The following is a 16920-nucleotide window of genomic DNA, read 5'->3' as shown; positions in this document are numbered from 1 at the left end:
CAGGAAGAAAGGCTTGCTTTATCAGTAGTGAAACACAACAAATCTGTCCTGCGCTTTGTCTTTTAGGCTGTGTTTGAGACCTTGGTGAGGGTATGGAGCTGCTCTTCTAAACTCCCTAACATCCACTGTTAGGCATCTGCCACTGTGACAGGACCCCTTTTTTCGAGTGGTCACACTGGCACTGGTGTGGCTGCTTACCAAGGAAACCTGTGGGGCTTCTTGTTTATTATTTCTCTTTTGTATGGGGGATGGGAACAGAAGTTGGTTCTGGCATACAAAACAAGCATGACTGAACCCTTTCCTGCAAGGAACAATCCTGCTATTTCTGCCTAACCACATCTCCTCCACCCCAGTCCAAAACAAAGCCTTTACCAAAGTGACCCAAAGCTAGCCTTTGGTGACAAAGGTTGTCATCCTTTGTTGTGTACAACTCATATTGTAGGAGAGGCCTTTCTTCTTGTTTATTTACAGACACATGCACTGTGTTAGGTCTAAATCCTGGCATACAAAGGTGGTTTTCCGCAGCAAAGCTACAGTAACCTCCTCATGCAGAGCAATTTTTGTTTTCCCCAGCATTCCAGTCAACACCAAAACTTTAATAAAGTTCATTGATTGAAATGAAACTGCACCATTACAGCTGTGATGCTGACAGTCATTGCAGAGTGCCTCGCAGTGATGTATAGAATAGAAATCCTTGTATACAGCCTCCCTGTGCAGTGACCTTCAGCAGACCACCTGCCTGTTCTGACTAATGATGGAGTAACCTTCATTTGAGGATAAGTTGACAAAAGCAATTTTTAAGAGGCAAGAAAATGAACAATTGAGTTATTTGATGTAGCAGGTTCCTAAACTGATATGGCAAACCCTAGGCTACAAATAGAACCTGAAATCCTAATTCAACACTTGAGACACATGTCATTGGATGATGTAAAGGCAGCAAAGAAGCTGTTTTACTATTCCTGCACAATCTAGGATCAATGGAAAAGAAAGGCAGAGGACATCCGTCAGTGTCAGAGAAACCAGTAATACTTTATGAGAAGGAGGAAAAATCGTGCAGGAATGATCTCTGTAAACATCCTGATCAGTACAGCTGCCATGTATCTGGATCAAATAATGGTACAAAGAGACAAAGCTAAAGAACAGCCATATTTGCTAGGTTGGCTGATCTTGCCCTCAGACAAATAGGTGCTTGTATATCTCCTGTACCAGCTAAATATGCAAGTACAACTTTTAAAAGAGTATATTGATCTCTAACACAGGTAAGTCATTCTGCATTTTCTTAATGCTTTTATCAATTTATTTTTTTTTCTCCTAACAGTAGCAGCATTGATGTGGGTAGAGCTCAGGGCAGCAAAGATGTGGGGCAGCAAATATTCACATAAATAGCCTGTTTCATGTGCATTTGCAAGTTATGAATCTACCTCAAAGTGATGCTGTGGACACTGAAAAAGTCATGTCACAGTACTAAGCATAAATAATATTTAATATTGCTAAAGTTAAGAAGTGGTTCTGGACATGTTTTAAAACATGTTGTGCTTCCGCACAAGCACTCTACCTCTTCCATTCTTGGTAATTCCCCCGGCTCCTCTCATTTTAGCACTACGTCGCACCCAAAAGAACAACTTTCTCAGTTGAGCTAGTGATAAACTATTCTTTTCAGACTTCCTTTATATTTTGCACTTCAGAATATTGTTCCTAAACCCTACACAGGTTTTCTCAGTGTCTTGGAGACCTAATATTTGAGCTGTCTACAAATGTATTTGGAATGCCTCTTTTTACCCAGGGAACAACCAGAAGAGAAATTTGGTTTTAATCAGAATCTGTGCTGCAGTTGGGAGGACACGTCCCCCTTGATTTGCTTTGTAAGGCAGGCAATGGGTTTTCTCAGGGTGCTGCAGTGTATCTCGGGGGAGGAATCGCCGCGTTTGTCTGCTGTGTTCAGCAGCTGTGCCCAGACTAACTGTTGCTTTATCTTTCAGAGAGGGATGAACATTGTTTTGGAACACTATGTCAATAACAAGGGATTGTACTCTGTTTGCTTTGCTTTGTTTTATTCTGTTTTCAAGCAGGCAGCATTTCGCGTAAGAGATGTTTATTTCTCTGCCCACCTGCTCTGTCCCCATTGGAACATGTGAACGTGGAAATGCATGGTCTGAAACAAGAACGTGGATGATAACTGACAAGGAGCTTTGTCAACCAGATTGCAAATAACTTGCTGAACAGAATGGTTTCATTGCTAATTTGCTAAAGTGAGGAGGAGAGAATGGAAATGTTCAAGGCAGCCAGAGTTACCGTCTTCCAAGGATGCTGCAGGAACAGGGAGAAGTGAGTAATGTTCTGACAAACACATAGCAGGCTATGGAGAGAAGTTGGGGATGATTTAATATCAGCAAGGTTTTTCTCTGGGTCAAATACAGGAAAAAAAAATGACTGCCTTATTTCTTCTCCACATAAAATAGACCTTTAGTCTATATAATTGTGGTTACTATAACATCAGTTTCAAGCCTGTCCTTTCTGAAGTACTTTCTCATGCTCTTACAAGGATCATCCCAAAGAACAAAGCAAGATTGTACAGAATTTATTTCAACCCACTTGTACTACGCACTTAGCATCTTTATACATATGCAGCTGCCCTTATTTCTTCTCATGTGTGGAATTTTTTTTTCTTCCTACGTAAATACCTACCACCCGTGTCCCATTACTCTGGATGTTGTACATTTATGCGTAGACATCTCAACAAGTACATTGTCGGTGGTGGAGAAAATGGAGCTGTTGAGAATTCCAGGTGGAGTGTTGAATTGGTAGAAGTTAACGTAAAAACAGTGTAGCAGCATATTAAATTGAAAGTGATTTTCTGTAACAGAGGCAAAACTGCTGTTCATTTGTAAATGCTCTTCAACAGCGGAGAACATCTGAGAGGACTCTTGTGTTACATCTAAAAATGAACTAGGCTTCAGCTGATAAAGTGTATCCTGATTTATTTATTTTTTTCCTTTGGAATTTCAGCAACTACTCTGCAGGAATTTTTGGTATCCTTCCCAGGTTAATCAAATCTTCCTCAAAGACCTATTGGGCTGAAATGCTCTGTGCTCTTTCACTGCATCAGAGCATTTCACAGTCTTTGCTGGAAACCTCCAATAACAAAGCTGTTTACTCTCATTGATCCTGCAGGAATCTATGGACCCCTATGTCACGAACAACACAACTTCCTCATAACTGACTTTCAGTGGGGATGTCCACTTCAGCAGTGACTAATCACACACTGCACATTGCCCTCGAAATATGCAACTATATGTCCTGTTACAGTTAGGTCATCTCTAAACTTAATGTCTTCTACATTACTACTACTACCACTACTACTACTACTACTACTACTACTACTACTGGATTTTTCTGACTTTGGAGAGCTCAGCATCTTGATCATACTGAAACACACGTGCCACCATGTACACACTTTCTCTTACCTAAATTCCAGTGGCAGTATTCATTCTGTTGATATAATACCTAGCCCACCCTTCAAGACAAAGATGGCAATTATAGGTAGCTCCATCATACTTCTTTTCCCTTCCTTCTTTTCCTCTTCCCTTCATGAGCGTCTGCCTTATGCTCACTCAAAGGGCTGCTCCTTGTGCAAATTCAGCCAGTAATTTCACCTCAGTAGCCTTGTGCCTGGCACAAGCCTTCTTTTGGGGTGGCAGGGGGAAAAGACCCTATGAGGGGTGGTGAGCACTGTGCTATTGCAGCCGGACTGCAAGATTTACCTGTGCGATCAGCTAACATGATGGTGGTTCATTTATGCCTGCATAACAGTGACTACAGGGCAGTTTTTCTTCCTCTTTTCTCCACATGAATTATGGTGATTATTTCCCTCTCCTTTTCTTCCCCTTGCCTCTCTGAACTTTCATTTTTCTTCTGCCCCCCTTTTTTTTACCTGCCTTGCCTCCTGCCTCCACCTTGCTCTCTCCATGACTAGATGTAATCTCCAGAGACATGTTCGTTTCCTTTCCTGAGAAAACAGACAAGGGGACTTCTTATTCTAGAAAGCGGGTGGTACTTTGGTTTGCATCTGCTATCCGGTTCTGCATATAGAGCCTTCTCTTCTTCCCAATAGCACGGAGGAAATCCAGAGCTGTGGTAGCTTCTGTGGCTCCCAAATCACATGGGAACTGTGCCCAGAACAAGACCTTAGGAGCAGGAGTGTGGCTTAAACTGGAGAGCTGAGTGACAAATCTCTTAGGGCAGGCTTTTATTTGGTCTCTGATTTCTTCTTACTCCCAAAAGAGATGTTAGCCCTTGTAACCCCAAATAGAAAAAAAAGCAATTAAGAGGTGTGAATCTAATTATTGTCTTGAATCAGTGTGAGTTGTTACAGGGGACAAAACTAACCTGGCAGAAATTGGGATTAGATGATTAACATAGTACAAAATCATTGTTGCTTTGTGTTCTGGAGAAGCTGCCTTTTGAGCGTACATGTGTTTTTTGCAATTTTGCATATTGACATTTCAGATAAATCAGCACTGTCTTATGACAGTTTGCAACTTCAAAGGTGGCATTATGTGCCAGCACACCTGAATATTTTTTCCCTGTTCTAAGTTGCTTGTCAACTGTGTCCATAAATATGGACTGAGAAGAAGCTGGGTGAATAGAATCACATAGTATACATTGCAGGCAATTTTTATTTTACAATGCAAGACAGTGGAATTTCTCACATTCTTTTCCCTGTCTATCTTGCTTATTTTGGCTGTTATGTTTCCTCTTACACAGTACAGCAAAAGCCCGAGAAGATTTAGTGCCCCACATTTGTCAGGCAGTCTTTGGCAGTTTAATGGTTTGTAGATGCTGCTATTACACGCAGTGTTTCTGAAGGACCTTTGGGTGGAGCTAGGAAAGGTGATTTTGCAGTGCACTGGGAATCAGAGGAGGTTTCATTTGCCTCAGCACTTTTGAAGTGATGCATGCATTTATAGCATAGCCTTAGCATAGCATAGGCTTTTGCATGTTGCATAGTCTTGTCTTTCAAAAAGTAGATTTTCTTTCAAAACCTTGGTAGATGTTACCAAGTATGCAAACTGCAGTAATGCAAATTGCAGTAATGCAGCACCATAGAATACCATTCTGTTTTTCTGTAAATGTGTGTAATGAGGAGAAGCTGATGGTCTATGTTTGTTTTGGTTTTGGTTTTATTTGTCGTTGTTATTGGTTGGTTGGTTTGGTTCGGTGTTCTTTCTTAGCATTTTTATGACTGTACACTTGTGCAAAATACTACAAAATTGGAACAACTGTGTCTTGTGTTGCTCTAAAACCAAAAAGATAAAAGGTAGTGAAGGACCAATCCTGCTTTATATAAAATGTCCATGTAAAGTGGTGCAAACAAGAGAAGGAAGACCAGCTGGCAAGGACGAAATATGACAGATGACAGAGTCACCTTCCTCTCTATTACAAAGCATTGTTCCAATTTTCTCACTGGGCAAAAATCACCCTTTGGAAGTAATAGGGTTCTTGCCCTGAACCTTCTGGAATTCTGTTCCAGTGGACCTGAAAAGCTAACTTTTTATGTGTATGGCATCTGTTTTAATCTGTTGTTGCCTGAAGTGTCTGCAGTCATATAAAATAAATCTGTTTTCTAAAAATAGATATAGTTTAAAAGGAAAAAGTTTAGTTGTTGAAATGTAAAACAACGAAGCAAGACCCTGTGCTTTCACCTGCTTGCTCTTCTGCATTTGGGTAACCTGTAGAAGGGGGCATGGTTGGATGGCAGTTCGGTTGGCTCTCAGGAGGAGACGTTTCAGTCTGACTGTGAGGGAGAGAAGGGGAGGACCATCCCTCCAGCCTGTCCACCACTGTAGCACAGATGCTACAGGCCTGGCATCACTTACAGGGAGCAGATGTTCAAGATATCAGAAGCTGTTTATTCCTACAGCCTGCTCAATGTGTGTATTGTAGGAACGTATCACCTACATGGGAGCTTTAACTACTGTTCTCTGATATTCTTGATTGACCCTTTAATGAATCTGGATCATACCTTGATGAAGGAAACTGGACTGGGTTAGAGGAGAGGACCTTTTCCAGCTGAAAGACAATGCTAGTAAAAAATAAATGAAGATAAATTGAGGAATAGCTGGGAAGCACCTTTCAATTAGGACACTCAGTTCAGAAACAAATTTCCAAGATTAACAGTGGGGTGGTTAAAAGTGATTAGAAGTGATTTTTTAAGACAAATCTTGATCATTTTATGAACCAAACTAATGCTTCGTGTGTGGGGGAGCCAAAAGACAGAGTCAGGAGGGCCCTTCAATTTTTAATCTTTGTGATTTCAGTGCAAAGGTTTTAATACTAATGTGACCTTTTAAAAATTCCAAAACTGTGCACACAATAAGACTTTGTTTGAGGGAATTGTTGTAGTGTGGTTTTGGATTTGATTATAGTGCAGGTGTATGTTTTATGATGGTGTTGATGGATGTATCTTGATTGTGCAGGACTTGAAACCATAAACATAAGGACATGGCAATTTTCATAATGAATACACTAAACGCTATAAGCAGGTTTTTTAAGATCTACACCAAGAGAATTTTAATACCTACCCATGGTAGCAGTGTCATAAGAGAAGGATGAAAGAGAGAACACATTTACTGTGTTTTGGGTGTTGTTCTGTGTTTAAATACCACTTTCTCAGTAGACCTTCTCTAGTCTTGGAAGTGTAAATTAGCTCTTTCAATTTGGTTGTGTGGGATCTCAGAACTTATGGGTACCGATGAAGCAAAGCACAGTTGTAAAAGATAGCACTTGCTGATGGTATCCGTATCCATTTTAACAATTTGCATTTAATTTAAAGACTTTCTAAAAGGACCTGAGGGGAATGGTGCAAGCCATTTGAATGCTTATGTTGCCTTCAAGCTGGGTTTTCGAGCTTGGCAAATACATTACTGATTCTTCTTCTCTCCTACGCATACTGGCACAACAACAGTGATTTATTGTGTGGTGGATGTGCTGGGGTGACTGCAAGAGGGAATGAGGGCTCAGTCAGGGGAGGACACCCCCCGCGTTTGCAAGCTGATCTTCCTGCTGAGCACACATCCGTGACAACAGGTGGGAAGGGAAATGGCTCTAACCAGCAACCAGGTTCATGTCCAGCAGCAGCAAGGGACAGGCAAAGGGACCCAGAGACCCAAGACCATCAGGTAACTTTACTATCAGAGTAAAGTATCAATATACAGTGCCGTGCTGACCTGCAGCTGTTCTTTGGGAGGGCATCCTGGGTTTCCATGACCATCTGCTTTCAGGCTTGTGCCATGTTGTCCTGAACGTGATGTTGGAGATACCACAATTTAAACAAAATGAAAGAAGTGGCCTTGTATGTAACGTGTTTGTAACTAAGGTTCTTGTCCTGCTGTGGGCACTGCCTGTGTCTCCATGTGCCCCCCCGTCTGGCCTTCCGTCCTCAGGACAGCGCGGTGTGGCCCCAGACCTGAAACCCAGGCACACCAGCTCCTTCATGAGCTGCCTCCTGACAATGTTTCAGCAGGGGGATGAACATTTTGGCTAAAGTAGAAAAAGGTAAGCGCACGGGGAGAGATAGAAAATAACCGGTAATGTGTGCAGGGGGCTCTGGCAACAAAGGCATCGCAGCTCCTTCAGGAGGACAGTGCCTGCACATTTACTCCTTCACAGCTAGACACATCCCACACTATAAATCCTCTTCAGTTGTGGTTTTAACAGCTTGCCTGATAAAGGCCTGGTCACCGATTTTTGTTGTGTTTGCAGTGGATGTAAGCCATCTCTCTCTGTTTCAAACCAGATTTGCAGTGCACGTGGGCCCTGTGTGATGCTTCTGACATGCCTGCCGCAGTGGCACCCACGGCAGAGACACACCAGCTGAGTAGCAGCCTCGTTAGCACTCCCTGCTAATGGCACGGCTTTCACCTGGAGGAGCTTGGTAAGCACAACCTACACGCCTGCACGCCTCTCTGTTTGAAGGTGGTATGCCCTGTCCTGAATTCAAAGCCCATTGAACAGTAATGGCATATCTGTGGAAGAGCTGTATCCTTAGCTTGCAACATTGGATAATGTGCCTTGTTTCAGGGTGTGAACTAGTCCATACGGATTTAATGGTGACACAAAAGGGATAAAAGCACGTTCCCTCCCTCCTGCACTTCTTTAAACATCTCTGAACCTGAGCTGACTAAGAAATTCAAATGAAGTGCCTTCCTCAGATGAAACTTTGATCTTCATGAACAAGAAATTCAAAAAAGAAAACACACAGAGGACACTTTCTGTAAAAAAAAAAAAAAAAAAATAATAATAATTCTGGGTAAGGTTTTTTTTTTCTGCAGGTGTTTTGGTACCCTCTGGAACCCCTCTTTACTGCAGATGAGGACAGACATCTGTAAACTCTGCACCTATACATTGGATGAATGGGTGATGGGTGTGAGATGAAAACTGTTCAACAAAACAAGGCCTTCTGGAGAGCAGGCAGCAGTCTCATTACCCTAAGATGGCAAGGCCTTGCCTTCAGGTGTGCTCAGTGTGAGCTCTCTGCCCGGTCAGCCACCTGCCCTACAGGCTGGCATCCCCCTCCAGGGGCCCTCACCCACCCTTGGGACAGGGCTTTCGCTAGCAGGAGGCTGAGCCACCCTGCCTGGGGCAAACCAAGGTAAAGACATGCAGAATCACAGAATGGCTGAGGTTGGAAGGGACCTCTGGAGGTCACCTGGTCCAATCCACCCACTCAAGCAGGACCACCCAGCGCAGGTTTTCCAGGAAACGTCCAGGGGCTTTGGAAGATCTCTGAGGAGGGAGACCCCACAGCACCTCTGGGTAACCTGTGCCAGTGCTTGGTCACCCCTTGCCTAACACAGCCCAGGACACCGCTGGCCTTCTCTGCCACAAAAGCGTGGTGCTGTCTTGTGTCCAGCTCGGTGCCCACCAGGACCCCCGGAGCCCTTTCCAGTTAACCATTCCCAACCCACTACTGGGGCTGTTCCTCCCCAGGTGTGGGACATCTGCGTCCCCACCATGTGGGTCATCTGCGAACTGGTGACTGTGACCATGCCTCTGGTTGCCTGCATTTGGTGTGCTCTCTTGGTCCAGTTGCATTGAACTTTTGTTGGATAATGATAAGAACAGAACAGTTCATACCTAGATTAATTAAGGTAGGAATTATCAATTTACAGAGAAGATAATCTTTAAAAATACATATTTTTTGTTCTTTTTTTTCCCATCCATTTTTGACGTCACTCAGGCGCAGTCCAATCATCTGAATTTGATTTAAAATGTTAGACTTTGGACAGGAGGGTATTAGAGAAGCTCTGTCTCCTCTTATTCGCCTCTATTAATAATTTGCTCCGTGCCTTTTTTTAAAACTGGATATAGAGCAAGATGACAGCAGTGCTCAGTGTGAGTGGGATTTCTCTCAAACAGAAATAATAAGCTGTCACTGAGCTCAAGCACTGTAGCAGAGACTGAAAGAGGAGCTTCAGGAAAAAAAAATGCATGTAAAATAAACAAACATGGAGATTGAAGCGAAATCTCTTTCTGAGAGAAGCAGAGCCTACGTTTTGGCAAAGAAGAATAGTGTGTTGCATTTGAAGATTTGAATCATATTTCCTGCTGAGCGTTCATGTACGTGGTGTAGTGCTAGGACAAACATGGGAGCAATTGAGACAGCGAGGATTTGTAGATGAGGGGGTGGGGCAGCGAGTGCACAGCACTCCAGACTTGTTCACTCTTCCAAAAACCCAACAACTTAAAAAACGTGCTGAACTTCTAAAGCAGAGGAGTAAGGGTCGGGAACTTCCAGAGTAAGGAATAAGGCTTCCTTCATGCTGATAGTTTTCCTCAGTGACTGTGGGCCATCCAGCTGACAACCAGGACTGTGTGTTTTGCTGATGATTAGGGAAGCTGAGGCGATTCCAGATAAGAAAGGGTTAAGAATGTAACTATTAAAGGAGAACAGAACATTAGGTGTAGGGCAGGAAACAGATGTACGGACAATGTATCTCGAAATAGGACATATACAGGCAATATATCTCGAACAAGACATTGGAATCCAAGATAAGAAAATAATGAGCAGAAGATTCGAAGAAAAAACAGTCCTTGCGGTTAGGAAGAAAGCTAATTCAGCAGAATCCTGACCAAGGGTGAAAAGTACACTGTGAGGAAGACTTATGGCCTTCCTCTCTGAGACCACCGACCACAGCTCGACGACCCCTGCCCAAGACCACTGAGAGGATCTGCGCAGGCGCAGGACACAAAAAACTGATTAGCATGAGAAGCGAGAGTAGGCGGGGTTAGATAATGAATATGTATAGGCGTTAATAAAATATTAATCACTGTGCTGTATAAATTTGGGACGGCTTTTCACTTCGGGATGCACGATAGGCGGAAAGATCCCCCGTGCATCCGGCGCCGTCAATAAAGAATAAATCACTTAAAGAAATTGGATTTATGATCTTTGAATCACTGAGTAAGTACTTCTTAACCCTGAAATGAATGAATGAATGAATAAATAAATAAAACAAAAGTCCACTACACCATTACCTTCAGAGGTATGGGTTAGCCTGCGGTGGGCAGTGGTGGGCAGAACAAGACATGGCCTCACTGGGCTTTTTTGGTCTGGCAGGACTCTGGGAGAGGATGACAGCAGCATATCCAAAGAGGAGAAGATCCACAAAACAAGCGCTGGGGGATGTTCAGGCATAAGGTTGTTTCTCTGCTGGCATCTCAGCCACTGCCTACCACAGCTGTGGTGCTGCCCTTGGTTTCTACTTGCAGGCTTTCAGAAAGGTTGAGCTTCAGGGGGCTGCACCCTGGTGCTGATAACAGCTCTCTTCCCTATCCCCCCATTTACCTCCATGAAACTTAATTGCCATTCTTTTCAGCTGCAGTAGTCACTAAGCTCACAGACAGCAATGAAAAACCTTGGATATATTGCCTACGATGTAATCAATAACCAGATAATTCAACGTGCATGGGGTGGGGTGGGAGGGGAGGAGAAGAAAGAGTTATAGGAAGGGTAATGGCTGTAACACACCCAGCCTCCACGTCCCTCCTGGCTCTGCTTGCCTACAGCATGCCCACAGAAGAAAAATGCCTGATTGAATAATGTTTGGACAGAAACCAGCTGTAAATCCCTTGGGCAGCACAGTTAGGATGCAGTTTGTCAAGTGCGCCTCTTGTGATTGTGGTTCTAACAAGAACTCTGCTGGCTTGTTTTTTTATCTAGAAAAAAATACATTGTCTTGTATTCATTCACCCTCTATTTGAGGACTGACAGTGAGGATTGCATTAAATTGTGGAACAATCTTTGCTAATGCATAATTAATACATGCTTGACAGTCGGACCTATGTCTTACTGAAAAATAAGGATAATAATAATAATTGCTGCTTTATTTCCTTTCACAACCCTGTAGACTGGTAGCTATTTTCCTAGTGGAAAAAAAGTGTGTGCAAGCTATTCAACAAAAAGTTCTCTAATAAAAAATAGGTAACTGCTCCTTACAACTCGTTAGACATCTCTCTGATTAGGGAAGAAGACCTAAGCATTTAGAAAAGCATCAGCCTTTGATATATACCTTGAAGCAGTGGGCTGTGGGTCATTATCACAATGCTCCATTTTATCAGGGTGCAGGAACAGTTTCCGCTAGCTTTTACAATAAACATCTGCTACAGAGCCATCTAAATCTTTTGATGAACAGCTGAATACAGCTGACCTCATGCCTGCACAGGTAGGGCAGTCACAAAAGGGCTTTTCTTCAGGCCTTAATTATGAACTTCTAGATGTGCTTGGTGTAAAATAGGTCCACTGCACTGGAGGATAAGGGGGCACATACATGTGTGTGCTTTCCTCTGCTCTGCAGGGCTGTCCCTGCATCAGAGGTGGGTGGGCTTTGCGGCAGACATGGGTTTGAGCAGCAGCTCTCGCTGGCATCCCATGTCTCACAGTCCTGCACCACAGGCTGTTTGTCTGGCTGGCCCTTTTCCCCTAAAGCTGTATTTATGCACAAGCTGCTTGTCCACAGGCTGTTTTATTCACTCCTGAAAACAAACAAACAAACAAAAAATGAACAAACAAATAAATAAATGAGGTTATTTTAAAACTATCCAAAATTTTGAAAATGGTTGGCTATTTTTTGCTGCTCAAAATTCACACGGGATGGCAAATAAACTACCCTGGGCATATAATGGGTCCTTCTTCAAGGCAGGTAAAATCAGCAAACATCTCAAATATTTGAAAGTTCTACAAACTCTTCTGTTCACGACACCGACTGCTGTCAGAGAGAACAATGAAAAAGCTGGTATTTTTACTGAGAAGGTGAGGCTGGTATTACATTTCAGGCCTGGCATAATGCCTCTTAGTCATTTGCACCAGTTTGCTCCCTCATGAGTACTAAGAACTGATGCTGGCCATTCAGCCTCCTTCTTACAGAGAGGAACAAAAACCATGCAGGAACCACTTTTGGTCAGGAGGACTAGACAGCCAGCTGGAAAAGTGTCCCCAGGTACCCCTGAATAATCCTGTCCTTCCTTTTGAGGACTCGGTTTCCTCTCTCCAGCCTGGTAAGGTCCTGGCTTTGCTACTGAGCCGTGCCCTTGGCTGTGCTGCCACAGCTAGGCCCCAGCGATGTGACCTGATGCTCACAGTGCAGCACGTCAGCCCCCTGTAATTTTTCCACTTGACATGCTGCAGTGTATTGTCTGTTCTCAGAAACACAGTGAAAGAATAAGACTTGGAAATGTGTTTTCTGAAATACAAATTGGTCTCCCTTGGGAAAACAACTTTGCTTTCAAAAGGAAGGATGCAAATAGCTGTCTGCTCGCTGCATATGGAGTGTCACTGCCACATAAGTGCCATAATGCTCTTCTCAATCCTAGATTATGGAGCATTTCTCCAAGGGCTCTGCAGAAAACACAGCAAGAACAGACATCCCTAATGAGATTGTGGTAAAGAAAGCTTCCCGCATGTAGAAAAATCTTTAAGCTTTCACAACAGAAAGGTTCTTGTCTACTGCTCCCTTTTAAAATATATTTTAAGACCAATTACTTGGTAAGCATGGAATGAGCTTGTTTAGAAAGTTAGAAATAAAGTACTTCATGATGTTTTTGTGACATCTAGATGTTTAAAAAAATACTAAAAATGCTTAACAATGTTAAGCAAACAGAAAACAAGCATGTCTGAAAAGTCGGGAAGCAGAATGCAGAAGCAAAGGGTGTACCCACTGCACCGAGCACCTCTCCGTTGCAGTCTGTACAAAGCAGATGAGACCCCACCATTGCCTTGAAGCTGCAGAACTTACCCCTGGTGTTTTCTGAGAGGAGCAGCTGCTAAATGCTGTGCTTGGCTCTTCAGATCCTTGGCTTCACACCTAAGGCAACAAGAGGGGAGAAGTGGTACTCAGAGTTTAAAAACTGGGAGCTTTTACCCATTTGGCCACGTTATCTGAGAAGTCAGTGCTGCAGTGATGGTGATGGCCAGTCTGGGATCCACCACTAGGACAGCTGCTGTGTTTGCTTGGGGTGACAGCTGTATGTGTGCAACTATAGCACAAGGCTCTGCTTCCCAACAGGGTCCTTCCAGATTTTGGCAACAACCTGGATCCTTAACTACACCGCTGGGTGGCTGCCTAGTGCTGGTGAGACCTGGAAAAGGCCATGCTGCTCCACATGGTGTTGCCATCTATGGCCTCGGTGCTGGAAACAGAACCAGGTGCCAAGATCTCTGCATGGCTTCTCTCCATTTACATACAGCTGTGGCGCTACCAGTGTTTCCATTGGCTTTCTCTCTTCTCATGTGGCAAAAAGAGAGAAGCCACAAAAGTAATTGTGATACAATAGGACTGCTGGGTGCTGCATTTAATTTTGCATCTCACTAACAACAGGTGCCTGAAGTGCCAAAAAAAAAGTGGTCGCTAGTTAAATCCCGCGCAGAGAGGATTATCAGTGTTTTGCTGAACTCATTAAAAAGCGAAGGCACTCAGCAGGCCTACAGCAAAGTCACGAGGCTCGGGGCTGTGCACTGAATTTATACAGCACGCACAGAGCCCGGAGCCTAGCAGTATTCCTGTATGCTCCCACAGATGCACTTTTTCTCCTAGCTTGTGCTGCCACTGAACATAGTCCACACAGCCTCTGTGACTACTGCTACTACTCACTCATGAACAAAGCCAACACTCACAAAAAAATAAAAAAAGAAAAAGGCAAGCTAGCTCTGAGCTGTGGTGCCACCTTCGTTCCCTCGCTGCTGTCTGCCAATCTTATCTGGTAAGAAATCCAAATATAAATGCCAGTGAAATCTGATGTGAGGCACCTGGGAGTGTCTGGAAAGGCTTCATGGTGCTTGGTGGGCAAAGGACAACACTTCCCAGGGCACGGAGGAGGAGGGCTGCTGAGGCAACCTTTCTTCAGAGACTGTGCCATCAGGAGAAAATACTATGTCTGAGGGTGAATGAGCACCTGCAGAGAGGGTGGGTGCTCTGCCTCATGGCCTGCTTCCTTCCATCCCTCTCTGCTTGCTTTTTTTTCCTTTGTGAGGCACCACAAGGAGTGTAGGTATGACATGTCTGCCCATTTGAAGCATTACCGTGGCCCGTCTGACCTCAGAAGACCCGTCACGGTGCAGCTTTTGCTGTCGGCTATGTAATGGATGGGTTATTCTCAATGGGAATATTAGAGTCACAAATCATTTCCACACAAAGACCTGAGAAATCACATTATAGACTGAAAGGCCAGTGGAAAGTCAGCAAAATGCCCTTGGGCCTGAGCAAACTTTTGTCCTGGATCATGGAGATCACCAAGTCTGAGAGAAATAGACGTGGCATGGGAATTTGTTTTTCTGCTCTTGTAGTGAAATACTTTCATTCAATATAAATAAAATACTTGTCACTTTGCTGAGAATATCAATTTTTGGGGCCTGTAAAGGACAAAACTCCAATAACTGGCTCCAGACTCCATCACCCAGCTGTGGCCCACACCTGAGACCTGTCCCTGGTGGGTGCTCAGGGCATGGCCACTGCGCAGCACCGGCTGCTGCCCATGGTGGGATGTGTCAGGGGACAGCCGGGCACGGGTTTGTCTGCTGGCACGTGAAAGAAATGGGACTTACTTTAAAGGGTTCCTAAGAGGAATGCCAATCTTTTTCTTAATGCAGGGTATATGCAATTCATTATTCGTTTTGGAGGATCACAGAGTGCACCTTGCTGTGCAGGCCAGCTGCTCATTTATAAAATTGATTACGCATTCTCTAAAGCCATCTCTAGGGAGCAGCTAAATTGCATACATCACTGCCAAAGACTTTGATATCCCTATAGCTGAAGAATATTAATAATAACCAAGAGTAAAAGACAGACTATGTTCTGATTTTTGATGTTTGTCAAATTTTTCTTGCCTGAGAAAGTTTCAGGGAAATGCTTTTCCAGCACACAAGCTGTCGTTAACCTCACAGCAAGAGCTCCCCAAGACATCTTGGAGAGTCACGACTACTATTATTGTGAAAGAAGGTAGTTGATTATGCTGCCTTAAATTCTTCTTTCCCATGACAATCAGGTGCTTGGTCCAGGTAATAAAACATTGGCTCTTCAATTCTGTTGCTTCTTCTGTCTTCTGGTGGCAGGAGTGCCTGACCCCAAGCTGCAGCAAGAGCCACCAAGTTGCCCACTGACCGGGCTCCTGGACCCTCTTGCAGTCAAAGTGAGGACTAAGTGTCAAAACTGAGCTTTAGGAGATGGACAGTGTGTTTGCAGGTGACCATAATTACTTATTAAGTAATTATGAGGGCTCATAATTACTTATGAATTGGTGGTGATATTACCCTATGAAAGGGGAGTCCAGGAGTCTGTGTTCTCTCTGTACTATCAAATAGCTGGTTGCAAAACTCCCTGAATTTTGCATTTTCTGCTATTGCATGATGCTGTTTTTGTTTCCTGAAACTTGTCTTTGATGAACTTATTCTCCATCCTCCAAAAGCTGCTGTAAACCCACATAGATGAACATCAGACTGCAAAGCTGATACTGCCGACAAGAGGATCACAAATTTTACCATCTCCTAGTTTTAAATTCCCTTAAATCTTATATCATGTAATTAGAGGAGTTCTAGCAGCAAACCTAATAATCCCCGAGTGGCAGACTGTGGCATATGTTGTTTATGTTTTCTGAGGTCGTCTACATCCTCTGGCTCCTGGGGACTGCTTTCAGGTGGTGTCTCTCAGTGCAGAAGACAGTGGGACAGGCCTGCAGGAGGACATGGGGGCTGGAGGTGGGTCTGAGCCACCAAAGGGCAAGGCACAGGTTGCTGGTGGCTGTAGGCACCAGATTGAGGTGGAAGGTCTAGCCTGGCCAAGGGAAAGTCTGTCTCTGCTGCTGTGTTGTCTGAACATCTCGCATGCAGTTCAGGAGGGGCCTGGTGCTTCCCTGAGCTCAGCTGGTGCAGCTGGAATTGAGCCCGCGGGGATCAGCTCCTTATCTTGTTCAAAAGGTGTCGGCAGTGCTCTCCCATGGGCTTTGAGGCCAAGAGAGCCAAGGTCACAGCTGCTGGAGAGGGAATGTTTCCTCCCCCACCTCCTGGCCCTCCTGGGAAAATAAAAACTTCAGGATGCCAGGAGGGGAGTGCCGGCCTGTGTGCCCATGGGAGGGCTGCACGACCTTGAGGCCAGGCGAGTGCCCCAGAGATGGATAACACTGGTGTGCTTTACTCCCATGGCTGCTAAATGTAAACACCTCAGCATCCTTGTGCTGGGAGAGCACCTGGCCTGGCTTGTATCTGAGGAATGTCCGTGCCTGGTTGCTTCCTTGGAGCAGTCTGCCTGTGGCTCTTCTTTTCTTTTGAAAAAAAATCAGACCCTGGGCCAGACTGTGACCGTGCAGAAATGCAGTGAGTCCCACCTTACAGCACCTCACCTGTGCTGCATCACAGCTGCAATTTCTCAGCGT

The sequence above is a fragment of the Anser anser genome, assembly GCF_964211835.1.
Source record: "Anser anser genome assembly, chromosome: Z".
In the NCBI taxonomy this organism is placed as follows: Eukaryota; Metazoa; Chordata; class Aves; order Anseriformes; family Anatidae; genus Anser; species Anser anser.
This window is presented reverse-complemented; position numbering follows the sequence as displayed.